General features: G+C 41.9%; 1 protein-coding gene across 1 annotated transcript in view; it reads right to left on the bottom strand.

The window, feature by feature from the left end:
* Positions 1 to 16,915, bottom strand: part of LOC131432064 (semaphorin-5A) — a 510,712-nt gene that overhangs the window by 196,019 nt on the left and 297,778 nt on the right. The window lies entirely within an intron of this gene.

Below are 16,915 nucleotides of genomic sequence, written 5' to 3'. Positions count from 1 at the left end.
ATTTACTTTAGAATCAATTTACACAAATAAAAATTTTTTTACGAATGAAATTTACAGTGTCTTTCTAAATTAACTTTAAATTTTGAAAACCGATTTTTTTCAGTGTTGGATTCAACTAGATCAATTTCGCACAAAATCGTATTCGGAGTTGGCAGCTTTTAGACTTAATCACAAAAAGCTACTTCGCTCACTCTATTTTTACAAAATTATTCTATTAAAATTATTTGAAAAAGGGCTAGATTTTTTTGTAATATTTTTTTTGATAATAATTATAGTATGAAAACTACAAAGCCTACAAAATATTCCTGTGCTGGTGATGTTCTCAAAGTAAGTCCAATTGTCAAATGAACATACTGAAAAAAATTGCAAATCGAATACACTGAAAAAATCCAATCTCAAAAATTTGACTGAAATTTTGTCCCAACATAGATACTTATTATTCTTTACGTTTCGTTTTCGACTCGTCAGTGCAGATCAGTTCAAATTGAACTGCTTTGTGCAAAAACTTGAACAGTTTCGGAAGTACCGGAAACAGTGGTCGAAAACTCCGAAACGGAACATACTTGATTTTCTCAGAGAAATTCTTAATGATTCCTACAAAATTAGACTCAGATGAAGGGTAGTGTGGTTTAGTATCAGAAATCAGAACTAATTGGCTCAAGTGGTACGCTACCCTAGTTATTTAGAGATTCGTGCCTAAGTTTTTCTTCGCCGTGGCATGCACAATACATAGTACTTTAAACTCAAATATCATATTAATATTCTGGTATTCATTAGTTAATCTAAACACTGTTTTTATCAAGCGATTTGCTATTATAAATTACATTAAATAAAATACATTCTTTTAGTACATGATCTTATAATTATTTTATTTTATATAAGATAGTTGGCTATTGGTTGAACTCATGAAAGAGCAAACAGTCTAACATAAAATAAAATTTAAATTGGAACTCCAATGGACTTAATGAAATGATAAAGAAGTTTCATGTAAGGAAGGTCACGACAAGCAAAAAGGTCGCGAACTGGGACACTGGACAGTCTACCTTGGGTACGCAAGGAATGTATTAGTTGAGATCTGACATCACGATACTCCACGCATGTCTAAACGACATGACATCAATATCGCGATAACCTTCGCCACAAGCACAATGATTAGTCTCGGAAAGTCCAATTCGAAGGAGATGTGCATCTAACGTGTAGTGATTGGACATGAGTCTGGACATCACACGAATGAAGCCCCTACTCACATCCAATCCCCTGAACCATGCCTTTGTCGATATTTCAGGAATAATTGAGGGCATCCACCAACCCAGATCATCTTTATACCAAGAAGCTTACCAGCTGTAGAATTCGTTGAAAGCAATCGGTCTCTCATAAATTTCACCCTCAATATTACCACGTTTGGCTAAACTATCGGTTCTTTCATTGCCTGGAATGGAGCAATGAGCCGGGACCCAAACTATTGTGATTTGATAATTATTATTCAAAATGTCGTTCAGGTATGGTTTTAATTTGCCAAGAAAAACGGTTCATTTTTGCCAGCAGCCTTTGAGCGAATGGCTTCAATTGCACTCAGACTATCTGTGAAGAGAAAATAATGGTTTGGAGATAATGTGACGATTACACTCAAACTATAATGAACTGCTGCTAACTCTGCTATTTAAACAGATGCAGGTTCTTGAAGCCTAAGTGAAGCCGAAACATTATTGTTGAATATACCAAACCCAGTAGCCTGTTCAATTCGTGATCCGTCCGTGTAAAATATTTTCTCAGAGTCAATATGCCTGAACTTACTTGAAAATATTTTTGGAATTTCCATCGAGCGTAGGTGTTCCGGGTTTCCACGCATTTCGCGCTGCATGGATGTGTCGACAAAAAACGTTGAGTCAGGAATATCTAGGAGGCTGACACGGATAGGAATATATCTTGAAGGGTCGATTTCCTTTGACATATGGTTAAAATATACTGTCATGAATCTTGTTTGAGATTGAAGCTAAACTAGCCTTTCGATACCCAGATGATTATTATTCAAACGAACAAGTTATCTAAGGTATCTACATGCACATACATGCATTTTTCTGACAAAAGGTTGTGCAAATAATTATTTATATTGGCTGGAAGTCCATGTTGATGGAGCTTGTCTGAAAGAACATCAATGGAAACTGAATCAAATACTCCTTTAATGTCTAAAAATACAGATGCCATTTGTTGTTTTTGAGCGAAGGCAATTTGGATGTCAGACGAAAGTAATGCAAGGCAATTATTCATCCCTTTATTTCTACGGAAACCAAACTGAGTATCGGACAACAAACCGTTCGTCTCGACCCAAGTGTCGAGACGTCGAAGAATAATTTTTTCGAGCAATTTTCTGATGCAGGACAATATCGCAATGGGTCTATATGAGTTGTGATTGGAAGCTGATTTCCCCGGATTTTGAATGGCGATAACTTTCACTTGCCTCCAGAGTCGAACAAACGAGGAAGTCATATTCTTCAAGTGGGGGAAGCTCTTCCATTGAGCTCAAAGTACTTGAGATACTACTTTGGTATTTAATCCAGTCAACATTTTTTGTCAAATCATATGGAATATTAACTGAATGAGCAATGCCTTTGTTACTGCTAATGGAGATGATGATTGGTAAATGATTGCTACCGTGTAAATCAGGAAATACTTTCCAGGTGCAATCTAGTCGAATTGAAGTCGAGCAAAGAGATAAATCTTATGCACTTATGCATAAAGGAGGTCTTGGGAAGATTCGTGCCTTGTCGAGACTTCTTATCATTTCTCTGATGGGATGGGAAGGAGAAAGGTAACATGGAAGGGAAATGTGAAGTGGGTGAGGGGGGAAAAAAGAGCCCTAAACAAAAAGAAATACATCATTCTGCATACACGAACGGATACTGAACGATATGCAGGTATGGGATGCCAAACAATTCACTAAAACCAGAAACAGGTGGAAACAAAAAGGATTCATTCACTCCAGGAAGCACGATGAACCTCTCTGACTATAGCTCCTCGCCATATTAGGTGAGAAACGATAGAATATCCTTCGATTTTAGCTCCCCATACACAGATTCAACTATGTATGAAGAACCAAAAACCCGGTTTGGATGCAGCCCTAGAACGAATCCTGTGCCTTTTCCAACTAGTTGATGGTGATAAAGTTGGATGTTTCATTCGTGGCACTAGCTCTAGTCAACTCGTCCGAGATACTTGATGACTAACAATTTCCAGCATCAGAATCTTATGAGGTCCTGTCTCGTAGGATGAAGATGCAACAGTTACATCATCCCGCATTTGAAACTTAGATACTTGAGTGAATCACGTCGCCATCTCAACAAACCTTACCAAAAACTTACTTACTTAAGGCTCCTGCGCACTCCGAGTGATGCAAAGGGCCGACTTGAAAGATCTCCATCCTGGGCGATTGCCCGCCATCGCCTTATCCTGTTGCCAGGTTAGATTTCGGTCGACTTATTTTATTTCTTTATAGAGGCTACACCGCCATGAGCCTCTGGGTCTGCCTCTGCTGCGATGTCCTGCTGGGTTCCAGTCTAATGCTTGTCTGCAGATTTCGTTTCCGCTCCTACGTAAGGTGTGGCCGACCCAGCCCCACTGTCGTTCCCGAATTTCAGTTGCTATCGGCTTCTGGTGGCACCGGCGATGGAGCTCGGTGTTTGAGATCCAGTTATGGGGCCACCAGGCTCGAATTATGTTCCGCAGGCACCTATTGATGAACACCTGCAGCCGTTGAGTGTTCTCCACTGATACACACCATGTTTCACTAGCGTATAGCAGCACAGATTTCACATTAGAGTTAAATTTTCGGATTTTGGTGCCTTCACTTATCTGCCTGTTTTTCCAGATGTTTCCTAAACTCTCAAAGGCAGCCCTTGCCTTCTTGATCCTTGCACCTATGTCAATCTTGGTACCGCCGTCTGACGCCATTTGGCTGCCAAGATATTGGAAGCTTTCAACATTCTCCACTGATTGCCCTGCTACTGTAAAGGTGGAAGGGGTCACCGTGTTCACATCCAACGATTTGGTTTTGTTGACATTGATTGCTAAGCCTGCCGATGAGGAGCGTTCGGCAAGGTCGTCCAACTTACTCTGCATGTCATAGCGCCGTTGAGCTAGAAGTGCAACGTCATCAGCCAATTCGAGGTCGTTCAGGTGCTCCATAGTTATGGGATGCCATAGCAGCCCACGGTTTGGTTCACGGTCAATCGCACCTACCAGTATCTCGTCGATTACGATGAGGAACAGTAGCGGTGATAGAATACATCCTTGCCTCACGCCAGCTACGACCGGATGGGTTCAGACAAGACCCCGTTGTGCAGAACTCTGCATGAGAAGACCTCGTACTGCGCTTCGATGAGGGCGATGATTTTCTCAGGTACTCCCTTGCGTCTCAGGGCGTGCCACATATTTTCGTGATTGAGACGGTCGAAAGCTTTTTCGTAGTCAATGAAAACCAAATAAAGGGACTCTTGGAATTCATTAACTTGCTCCAGGATGATACGGAGCGTGACAATATGGTCCGCACAGGATCTTCCGGCACGGAATCCAGCCTGCTGTCGTCGGAGAGTCGCATCGATCTTCTCCTGGATCCGGGATAGGATAACTTTGCATAGAAATTTTAGAGTGGTACACAGCAAAATAATGCCTCGCCAATTATCGCATATAGTCAGGTCGCCCTTTTAGAGCACCCTAGGCGGGTCATGCCGAGGTGATGGTGGCCTGGCTGGCACTTGGAAAAGTTGTTCGAAGTGCTCGAGCTAGCGTTTAAGTTGATTAGTTGGGTCGGTTAGCAGTTGACCAATCGCGTCTTTCACAGGCATTGTCGCATTCATCTTCGCCCCACTTAGGCGTCGTGAGATATCTTAGAGGAGACGAATGTCCCCGGTTGCAGCGGCCTTCTCTCCTTCGTCGGCGAGGGAGTCCGCCCACGCTCGCTTGTCCCGTCTACATGAGCTTTTTACTTCCTTCTCTAGAGCCGAGTATCATTGACGGGCCGAATATATGGCTCCTCGGGTTTTGGATCGCTGCATTCCGGCTTTGGCTCCTCTTCGCTCCTCTATTTTCGTCCAGGTCTCATCAGTGATCCATTGCTTTCTCTGGGTTCGCAGATCACCCAGATTGTTCTCGCTGGTGACGATGAAGGCATTCTTGATGGCAGTCCATTGATCTTCCACGCTGCCACCTTCCGGAATGTCTGCAGCACGAGTTTGCAGTTCCACAGTGAAGGACCTTTTCACTGTGGTATCATCCAGTCGGTGTGTGTTAAACCGCCGTTCAACTCTCTCCTCTTGTCGACGAATACGCGCAACACGCAGGCGTATTTCGCCGATGATGAGGTGGTGGTCAGACGTGATATCGGCACTACGTTTATTCCGCACATCAAGAAGGCTCCGTTTCCACTATCGGCTGATGCAGATATGGTCAATTTGATTTTCGGTAAAGCCGTCACGGGAAACACACGTGACCTTGTGAACCGGTCGATGGGGGAAGAGCGATCCCCCGATCACCATGTCGTTATTGCCACAGAATTCTGCAAACAGCTCTCCGTTTTCGCTCATTTCTCCGAGACCATGGCGCCCTATAATGCGCTCATAGTTCGAGTTATCGGATCCTATCTTCGCGTTGAAGTCGCCCATACAGATCATGATGTCGCCCTTCGGAATTCTATCTACGGTGGCATTGAGTTGACTGTAGAAGTTCTCTTTGTATTGCAGGTCGGCAGCATCGGTTGGCGCGTAAGTTTGGATTAAAGTGAGGTTTCGAACCCTTGTTCTGAACCTGGCAAAGATTATCCTTGCACTTATAGGCTTCCACTTCATAAGCGCAGAGTGTGCCTGGGCGCTCAGTAGGAAGCCAACTCCACGGTGCCGGGGAGCGTGTTCACCTCGTAGGCCAGAGTATAGCAGAATTTGTCCCGATGGTATTCTGTGTTCTCCAAAGTTCGGCCAACGGACTTCACTGAGTCCTAGGATCTCAAGTTTCATTCGACGCGCCTCGTTGGCAATTTGTGCCAGTTTACCCTGCTGGGCTAGGGTTAAAACGTTCCATGTTCTTATTCGTGTCCGTTGTTTCATGCTAAATGTCGTTGCCGTTAAATCAGTCCGTAATCTTTCATTATCGGTTTCTCGAACAAAGTTTAAGTTTCGGAAACAGTAGGTTGTTGGCCCAAGGTTCCCTATCCTCCGGGACGGGGCTGCCGTCTTAGGTATAGCTTCCGGGGAAAAGCATTTCTTATTCAGCCGCTGGGTGCCAGGACAGACGCTGTTTGAGCCGCACCTCCTTGATGAACAGACGCTCGGTCAGTGGCGTCAGCGCTTCGAGCGGCACACGGTCGCATTGCTGAGGCCTGCTTACGGACACATGCAGCTTTTTATAGAGGTTTAACAGAGCCCACTGCCAAACCTCACCACATCCTAGGCAGGCCCCATAGGTCGCACCCCCTCACTCTAGCTGATGTCAAAAGGACAACAGTGCCCAGGCTACACTACCAGTTAAGTACGAAACCCTTAACTGGCGGTCAATTGTCATCGGAAGACCCGTGGAAGCGTGACAATTGGAACTTGGCAGCGTGACAAGCTAATGCTATTAACAACTAAGTATTGTAAGAGTGCATAAATAGAAATGAATTTACGTACAACAATTACAATTATTGTTTTTCTGCAATATTTTTTCATTGTGTGGCTTTATTTTCGGCCTCGCTCCTGTGTCATTATATCACAAAGGAACACTTTTTAGACACTGCCAAAAATCTGTAAAAAAATATCCTTCTTTCGGTTTCTATCTGCCATATCTTTTGAAATCACAATGAATCTGTGTAAAAAAAATTACCCATGGAAGAGGAGAGCTTTCTAAACAACCAGCTGTAAACAAAATAAACAGTTCAGATAATAAACGATTCAGGTTTTAAAACAACCATTTCGAAGCTACCGATCTTTCCTATCGCGGTTCAATGTGCCACTGCCGACGCTTGAACACAAGTAGCAATTCGTGAAGAAACACATGTATTTGCCTATGGCTAATGGTAGCCTCCGATTCACGTGACCTTTTTCGCCGTAGATCCCATCACAAACTGTCACCGCGTCGTTGTCGTCGTCGTCGTCGTCGTCGTCGTCGTCGTCGTACAGCGCCAAAGAATGTGTGGTGATCCGAGTGGTCTTATAACTGATAAACCATACGACGTACGGGCCAGATCCATACACGACAAATGATGCAACAGTTCGTGTCTCGTGATTGAGAGCAAGCCCGGCACAATCTGGCAGCAAACCGGAGGAACCAGAGGCACGAGTTCGTCCTGCTGTGAGACGACCAGACGACGGCGGCCGCGCAGGTATTTAACTCACCTATCATTATCATAATGAGCTTATCTTGCGTCCCGCATCGCACGGATGGACGCGTCGGACAAAAGAAGGAGTGAAAGAAAGAAAGAAAAAATCCCTAGCACAGCTGCTGCTACCCCCAAAGTGTCACGGATAGCACACTTGACCGCTTGGACCTCACATGCAATCCGGTACTTAGTCGCGGTAGATAAATTGCTCATGAAATTAAATGTGGCAGCATCAAGAATCTCATCCCGGTACTCCGCGGCAATGGTCCGAGAGTGGTGAGTTGAATTCGAAGTGCCCTAGAGTCCCCTAGAAGATGTATTTCGCAGTCCAAAAAGATTGCACATTTGAATAACAGTCCGGGTGGCCTTGTCCAAGAGACCTGAAGTGATTAATAGTTCAACCACGGTCGAACTCGAGTGCGATAAGGTTGAACTACTTACTACTAGTATTGAGTGAGATTTCATTCCCGTATCCTCCACTCCCTTAGTCTCCCTCCCGCCCAGCTCAACTCCGTTATGAACGAGTACCGCCCGCCACTGCAAGTGGAACAAACTGCAAGCGTCCACTCGACACTGCCACTGAAGTGACCACTGCCGGTCCACCACCAGCGCAAGCATCCGGTGGAGTCCGAAGTGTTCCACACAAAGAGACACAGATCGGTTGCGGCCGATAGTGCTCCGAATACATCCGGAAGCAATCGTGACTCCTGTGACCGCCTTGCAAATAAATAATTGCATTGTAGGCAGCCTATTGCATGTGATTTTTGTATTTTTTTCCTCTTCATTTTCATTTTCAGCTGAGGTGTGACGTGGCGTGTTAAAGATCTGCTGCGTGTCCTACTTCGATTATTGGTCTCACTTTCTATCGATCCTAATTTTTTCCCGGTTACATTGATGGCACCCACATGACGACGGATCCGACGGACGATCGGCGGTTAGAAATATAATTTGCCATCGTAACGATCTGTTCGGGATCTAGATCTGAACAAGATTAGTGTTATTTTGTACCGAAGCCTTACTTCGGGTCGCAATTCAGCCGAGAACAGCTGTTCTGATCACTGCAATCGACCGATCGATGATGGAAGACCGAAGCGACAGTGTTCCGATTTCCGAAGCGGGAAACATTTTGTAGCAAATCGATGCACTCAACTCTGCATATATATGAAGGAGGAGTACATCCCCCCGGTGCCTGGCAACGATAATAACAGGGTTGGAGAGCACCGTAGAATTAAATCAAGGCTGGCTTGATTGTCGTAGGACTCGCAAACCTACGCTTTATCGCCGGGGTCTGGCTCGAACCGTAAACAAACACACAATCCGGGTTTGAAGTTATGGTTATTTTACGTTTGCTTCGCTTTCGAAATAAGTTTATATCAAAATAAACGGGCATGCTATTTTTTTCTTTTTCTTCTTCTTCTGTGGCTCCGCTTCATTTTCCCGCCGAGTTTTATGTGCGTAGGCCCATATATGCGTTTCGGGTTATTACCGATCGGTGCCTCGGTCGGAACACTGGCGCTCAATATATGTGCAATCTAAAAGCGTCTCTAAAGTGCGGGTCAAATGACTTCTCGCGCGAAATGTGTTCAAGTTGTACTTTTTTTATTTTTTTGTATTATTTTTTTCCCTTTTTTAACACGGACCCGATGAATGAATGGATCTTTCATCTGTACACTGAAATAAATGATCACGAAACGAGATTACACGGGAACCAGTGTTGCCAACGATACTGATCGCTTAGGAAATGTTTCCCCGCAGTGGATGACGCAGTTTGGGGGCAACTACGGACCTTGTGTTTGGGGTCACTCGGCGTACTTTTTCTCGGTACTTAAATTGAATTGTTGGTTTTAATTGAAGATGTTAATCCCGGTTGGAAAAAAGTTCGTGTTTTTGCTCTTTCTTCACTGATATAATTAACAATAGAGGTTTGTTTTGCATTTTGTTAGATTTTTCAGAGGTTGCGAAATATATTGAAAAGGAAACTATACGCTAAAAATATTTGTGTTTGAGAATCAAATTGGAATCGAGATACTAATGTAGTATATATAGCATAATCTTATCAATTGTGCTAATTAACAATGTAGGATTTTCCCAAGAGATGTCTCTGCAAACATGGATTAGTTCATTAGCAATCGGGACAGCCCGTATGTTGCTACTCCGTTATTGATCAGAACGAACAGTTTGCTTGCAAAATGTTTTTCTGCAACAACTTGCTTAGGAAAAGCACGTAGTTTCACATTGTGTATTGATCCCTGCATGCTGACCAATACCGACGCCGGCCACGTCTGAATGCAGATCTATTTGAGAAGGAATGATTGTTAATTCAATGCATGTTGCTACTAGAAACCAAGGAATCCATCTGCATTTCTACATGCATCACAGGAAGGCGTTGTTTGTTAGTAAATTTTTGAATAATATTATCGTGTGTTTATTGCTCTGGGTAGCCGGCTACCGAGCACACGTTGCAATTTTAATGCGTTTTGTATTAATGAGTGCTTTCTACTATAATACGAAATTTCTTCCGAAACTCGTAAAACTCCGGACAGTCGGCTATCGGGAGGTTCGCTATCAGTTCATACATTTAATTTATTGTGTTCTGTTTCACTGTTCACTCGATCATCATCAATCGAACAACAAAACGATTAACGTCGATATCTACTCCCTAATCAAAATAATGAAATATCAAATGGATCCTCCTTGCAGTCTAACCTATATTCACATACGTTCTAGTTAAGCACGATCGCAATAAATATCTGTACGGTTATAAACTTCACGCGCGTCTTAAACTTAGCGTTTAATCCAAAGAAAATTAGATTCATTGATCAAACGATCCCCGAATAATCGACGAAGTTTAGTCTAGCCCGATTTTTAGTAAAGAGAGATATACTAAAACATTTTGAATAAGCAAAATGTGAAATATCTCTAAAGACCGATCTCACCAGCATCCTGCTTCTTCTATTTGCAAAGCTGGTGAACAACGCGAAATGACACACCATTACTGTACAAATAAAATAAAACAAGCACTTCCCTGCAAAGGTTAGAAAGGTTATGCAATCACTGTGAAAACCGACTTTTGAACCGAGGCCCGGAGGGCCGAGTGTCATATACCATTCGACTCAGTTCGTCGAGTACGCAAAATGTCTGTATGTGTAACGTTTTTTGCACTAACTTTTCTCGGAGATGGCTGAACCGATTTTCACAAACTTAGATTCAAATGAAAGGTCTCGTGGTCCCATACGAAATTCCTGAATATTATTTGGATCCGACTTCCGGTTCGGGAGTTATGGGGTAAAATGTGCAACAAATTGTGAAAATAAGTGCACTAACTTTTCTCGGAGATGGCTGAACCGATTTTCACAAACTTAGATTCAAATGAAAGGTCATACAAAATTCCCGAATATTATTTTGATCCGACTTCCGGTTCCCGAATTATGGGGTAAAATGTGCAAAAAATTGTGAAAATAAGTGCACTAACTTTTCTCGGAGATGGCTGAACCGATTTTCACAAACTAAGATTCAAATGAAAGGTCTTGTGGTCCCATACAAAATTCCTGAATATTACTTGGATCCGACTTCCGGTTCGGGAGTTATGGGGTAAAATGCGCAAAAAAAAGAAAATATGTGTTCTAATTTTTCTCATAAATGGCGCTACCGATTTTCACAAACTTAGATTCAAATGAAAGGTCATACAAAATTCCCGAATATTATTTTGATCCGACTTCCGGTTCCGGAATTATGGGGTAAAATGTGCAAAAAATTGTGAAAATAAGTGCACTAACTTTTCTCGGAGATGGGTGAACCTATTTTCACAAACTTAGGTTCAAATGAAAGGTCCTGTGGTCCCATACGTAATTCCTGAATTTCTTGCGGATCCGACTTCCGGATCCGGGAATATAGGGTAAAGTGGGTTAAAAATTGTATACCATCACTGAAAATGGGTAAAAACCTTAAAAAAATTTCTAAATCGACCTAAAATCTTTTCCAATTGATAGTTTTCCTCAGTAGACGGTCAAACAAACCGATTTCGGTTATTCTTTCAAGAATCGCAGTATTATATATGAAAGTATGATTGATATGAGAAAGACATCATTACACCACTAGGTGGATTGAAACAGGTTTTTGTTGTTGTAACCACACGTTTCAAAAAACCATCACTGTTTTGTAAGCGCCATCTGTCACGATTTGTGAACTATGTTTTAACCTTTTTCAAAGTGGGGATTTCAGTGTGAAAAACAAAGAACGTACAGGTCGACACAAAAAATACCAAATTGCATGGATTAGTGAACAAAGCCACAGTTAAAAACAAATAGCGGAAACATTAATCGTTGATTCATTCAGTAAAAACCATTCAAGCGAAGAGGTTGTGTTTCGATTGTACTGGCTCGTGAGTTAACGGCTGATACCGAGACAATTCTAAGCTTCAGGTAGTTAAACTGCCCATAGCAAACGTAATATTCGGGGCGTTTCCCGACTGGAAAGCTAGCAACGAAGGCCATCCCGTTCATACGCACAGAGGTGTAGAAACACAGAGGTGCGAGAGCATAGAAGTGACGAGTCACAGAGGTGCCATCGCATAAAGGTGCGAAGACGAAGGGGTGCAAAGGCACAAAGGTGCTAAAGCAACCCAGTGCTGATCTACCAGGTACCAGAATTTGTACGCTGCGTAGGATCAAAAGAGACGGCATATATCGCGAGGTGCTACACTGCAAGCATCGCATTTGATCGCCACCAAGAGCAAAAGCACTGTACCTGGGGTCAGGTACAGGCAGCACAGCAAGTGCAGTGGTGTTCACAACGACGGCAGAGCAACTGAGATAGCAGTAAACGACAGAAGACTGCCAATTGGAAACAGCAGAAGACTGCCAATTGGAAATCGTTGGAAGAGCTTCACGTCGTTCTTCACGATAAAGGAACAGAGACATCAGCTACAAGGTAGATTTAATTTAATTTATTTTTTATTTCTTATATCTGAAATTTTACTAAACATAAGTTTTTATTTTGGTATTATTAATTTACAAAAAAATTTAATGTAATGGATGATCTTATGGAAGATCATCCGAATCCGATTCCGGATACTAGTAAGAGTTTAAATACTCCGAGGGCTAAACATTATCCACAGGGTACCACTGGGCCATGGATAGTCTATCTTCGAAAAAAAGAAAAGATTTTAAATTTGATGCAAATTACCAAGGATTTGACATCACATTTCTCTGAAGTTAAAGAAATATGTAAAGTTAATAGAGATAAAATTCGAGTTGTTGTCAATGACTTGAAACAGGCGAACGAAATTGTAACCTGTAAATTATTTTCTGTTGAATATCGAGTTTACATTCCATCGAAGGAGGTGGAAATTGACGGTGTCGTGACTGAAGCAAGTCTGACGGCCGATGATTTACTTAAAAATGGAGTTGGTCGTTTTAAAAACTCCATGCTTGAGGAAGTTAAGATACTCGAGTGCAAGCAATTGTACTCAGCATCTATTGTCGATGGAAAAAAGTCGTATCGTCCCTCAGATTCGTTTCGTGTAACATTTGCCGGATCTGCGTTGTCTAGCCATGTCTATATCGATAAAATTCGTCTTCCTGTTCGGCTTTTCGTACCGCATGTTATGAATTGCACGAACTGTAAAAAATTCGGGCATACAGCTACTTACTGTAGTAATAAGTCCAAATGTATCAAATGTCAAGGGCCTCATAAGGATAATCTTTGCGATAAAAATGTTGAAAAATGTGTTTATTGTGGGGAGAGACCTCATGATGATCTTTCAGTATGCGCTGCATTTAAGTTGCGTAAAGACAAAATGAAGCTTTCTTTAAAAGCACGGTCTAAGCGCACATATGCAGAAATGCTTAAAACGGTCATACATGTCTCCCCCTTGGAAACCGAAAACGGTTTTTCAAATCTTATGGAGCCAGAGGAATCTGACTCCGACGGAAATAGTGAAGATACCTCGTTTGTCACTCCTCAAGGGTCTGTTAAGAGGAGATTAACAAACCACAAAATACCTAAAAAGACACCTAAAATTACATCTTCAAAAAAAGATCCCCGTGTTAAAGCTAAAAAGCCAAATTTAAAACCAAAAACTGTGCCTCCTGGTTTGTCAAATTCACAAACCAATCCAGAAACTAGCTCAAGGAAAGACAATAATCCAGTGGGCTCCGTTTCACATTCACCAACAGGATTACTTAAGTTTTCGGAAATTGTAGAATGGATTTTCGCAGCATTCAATATTTCTGAACCTCTAAAGACTATCATAACGGCATTCCTTCCAATAGCTAGAACTTTTTTGAAACAGTTATCAGCTCAATGGCCAGTTCTTTCAGGTTTTGTATCATTTGATGGATAATTTATCATCCGCCGCAAATGATTCAATCACTGTCCTGCAGTGGAATTGTCGAAGCATCATGCCAAAACTTGATTCATTTAAAGTTTTGTTGCATAGTCAAAAATGTGATGTATTTACTTTGTGCGAAACATGGCTTACATCAAACATAGCCTTAAGTTTTAATGACTTTAACATTATACGTCTCGATAGAGACTCTCCGTATGGTGGAGTGCTTTTAGGAATTAAGAAATGTTATTCCTTTTATAGATTAAATATTCCTTCGACTTCTAGTATAGAAGTTGTTGCTTGTCAAATAAACATTAAAGGAAAGGACATTTGCATTGCTTCAGTATATATTCCTCCAAGAGCTCAAGTTGGACAACGACAGCTTAATGAAATTGTCGAAGCCCTTCCTGCTCCACGTTTGATTTTAGGAGATTTCAATTCGCACGGAATGATGTGGGGTTCCGTTTACAATGATAGCAGATCATCCTTAATATATAATATTTGCGACAATTTTAGCATGGCGGTACTAAATATGGGTAGCATGACACGGATCCCAAGACCTCCTGCACGTCCAAGTGCATTAGATTTATCTCTTTGCTCGACTTCAATTCGACTAGATTGCACCTGGAAAGTATTTCCTGATTTACACGGTAGCGATCATTTACCAATCATCATCTCAATTAGCAGTAACAAAGGCATTGCTAATTCAGTTAATATTCCATATGATTTGACAAAAAATATTGACTGGATTAAATACCAAAGTAATATTTCAAGTGCCTTAACTTCAATGGAAGAGCTCCCCCCACTTGAAGAATATGACTTCCTCGTTTGTTCGATTCTGGAGGCCGCAGAACAAGCCCAAACCAAACGATTTCTTGGTCCATCGTCTAACAGAAGGCCTCCAAACCCTTGGTGGGACAAAGAGTGCTCAGATGCTAAGCACGCGAAACAAAATGCCTTCAAGACGTTTTTAAAACGAGGAGGAGGAACTCCTCAGAATTTTGAAAAATTCTTGACTTTAGAAACCAAGTACAAGAGCATACTTCGGGCCAAGAAATGTAGCTATTGGAGACATTTTGTCGAAGGTTTGTCAAGAGAAACCTCAATGAGCACTCTTTGGAATACGGCCAGACGAATGAGGAATCGTAACGTAGGAAATGAGAGTGAGGAATACTCGAACCGATGGATATTTGATTTTGCGAGGAAAGTTTGTCCAGATTCTGTTCCTACGCATAGCATTATTAGGGAATCTTTTTCAAATAATGGTTCCATTGATAGCCCCTTTTCTATGATGGAATTTTCCATAGCACTCATGTCTTGTAACAATAACGCTCCTGGGTTGGACAGAATTAAATTCAACTTGGTGAAGAATCTGCCCGACCTCGCAAAAAGACGTTTGTTGGAATTGTTCAACAAGCTTCTTGAGCAAAATATTGTTCCACCTGACTGGAGGCAAGTGAAAGTTATCGCCATTCAAAAGCCGGGGAAACCAGCTTCCAATCACAACTCATATAGACCCATCGCGATGTTGTCCTGCATCAGAAAATTGTTCGAAAAAATTATTCTACGACGTCTCGACACTTGGGTCGAGACGAACGGTTTGTTGTCAGATACTCAGTTTGGCTTCCGTAGAAATAAAGGGACGAATGATTGCCTTGCATTACTTTCGTCTGACATCCAAATTGCCTTCGCTCAAAAGCAACAAATGGCATCTGTATTTTTAGACATTAAAGGAGCATTTGATTCAGTTTCCATTGATGTTCTTTCAGACAAGCTTCACCAACATGGACTCCCAGCGGTTATAAATAATTATTTGCACAACCTTTTGTCAGAGAAACGCATGCATTTTTCACATGGCGATTTGGTAACATTCAGAATTAGCTACATGGGTCTACCGCAAGGCTCTTGCCTCAGTCCGCTCCTCTATAATTTTTACGTAAATGACATTGACAGCTGTCTAGTATCCCCATGTACACTAAGACAATTGGCAGATGATGGCGTAGTTTCAGTTACTGGACCCAAAGCTATTGATCTGCATAAACCATTGCAAGATACCTTAGATAACTTGTCCGATTGGGCTGTTCATCTTGGTATCGAATTCTCTGCGGAGAAAACAGAGTTAGTCGTCTTTTCAAGAAAGCATGATCCCGCGCAGCTTCAGCTCCATATGATGGGAAGAATGATCCAACAGGTTTTGACTTTCAAATACCTCGGGGTGTGGTTTGATTCCAAATGCACGTGGGGAGGACACATTAGGTTTCTGATAACAAAATGCCAACAAAGAGTAAATTTTCTTCGAACAATAACCGGATCTTGGTGGGGTGCTCATCCGGAAGATCTAATAAAATTGTATCAGACAACGATACTTTCAGTGATGGAATATGGATGCGTTTGCTTTCGTTCCGCTGCAAACTCTCATATTATCAAATTAGAGCGAATTCAATATCGTTGTTTGCGAATTGCTTTAGGCTGCATGCATTCGACACATACAATGAGTCTTGAAGTTCTGGCGGGAGTTCTTCCATTGAAGGATCGTTTTTGGGAGCTTTCGTCGCGACTGCTAATAAGATGCGAGGTACTGAATCCCCTAGTTATTAATAACTTCGAAAGGCTAGTTGAGCTTCAATCTCAAACAAGATTCATGACTGTATATTTTAACCATATGTCACAGGAAATCAACCCTTCAAGATATATTCCTATCCGTGTCAGCCTCCTAAATGTCCCTGACTCAACTTTATTTTTCGACACATCCATGCAGCGCGAAGTGCGTGGAATTCCGGAACACCTACGCTCGTTGGAAATCCCAAAAATATTTACAAGTAAGTTCAGGCATATCGACTCTGAGAAAATGTTTTACACGGACGGATCGCGAATTGAAGAAGCGACAGGGTTTGGTATGTTCAACAATAATGTTTCGGTCTCCTTTAGGCTTCAAGAACCTGCATCTGTTTATATAGCAGAGTTAGCAGCAGTTCATTATAGTTTGAGTATAATCGTCACATTATCTCCAAACCATTATTTTCTTTTCACAGATAGTCTGAGTGCAATTGAAGCCATTCGCTCAAAGGCTGCTGGCAAAAATGAACCTTTTTTTTTGGGCAAAATAAAACAGTGCCTGAACGTCATATTGAATAATAATTATCAAATCACAATAGTTTGGGTTCCGGCTCATTGCTCCATTCCAGGCAATGAAAGAGCCGATATTTTAGCCAAACGTGGTGCTATTGAGGGTGAAATTTATG

Source organism: Malaya genurostris, chromosome 2 (assembly GCF_030247185.1).
Source record: "Malaya genurostris strain Urasoe2022 chromosome 2, Malgen_1.1, whole genome shotgun sequence".
In the NCBI taxonomy this organism is placed as follows: Eukaryota; Metazoa; Arthropoda; class Insecta; order Diptera; family Culicidae; genus Malaya; species Malaya genurostris.
Note: the sequence above shows the minus strand (reverse complement) of the source record. Positions and strands in the feature narration are given on the sequence as shown.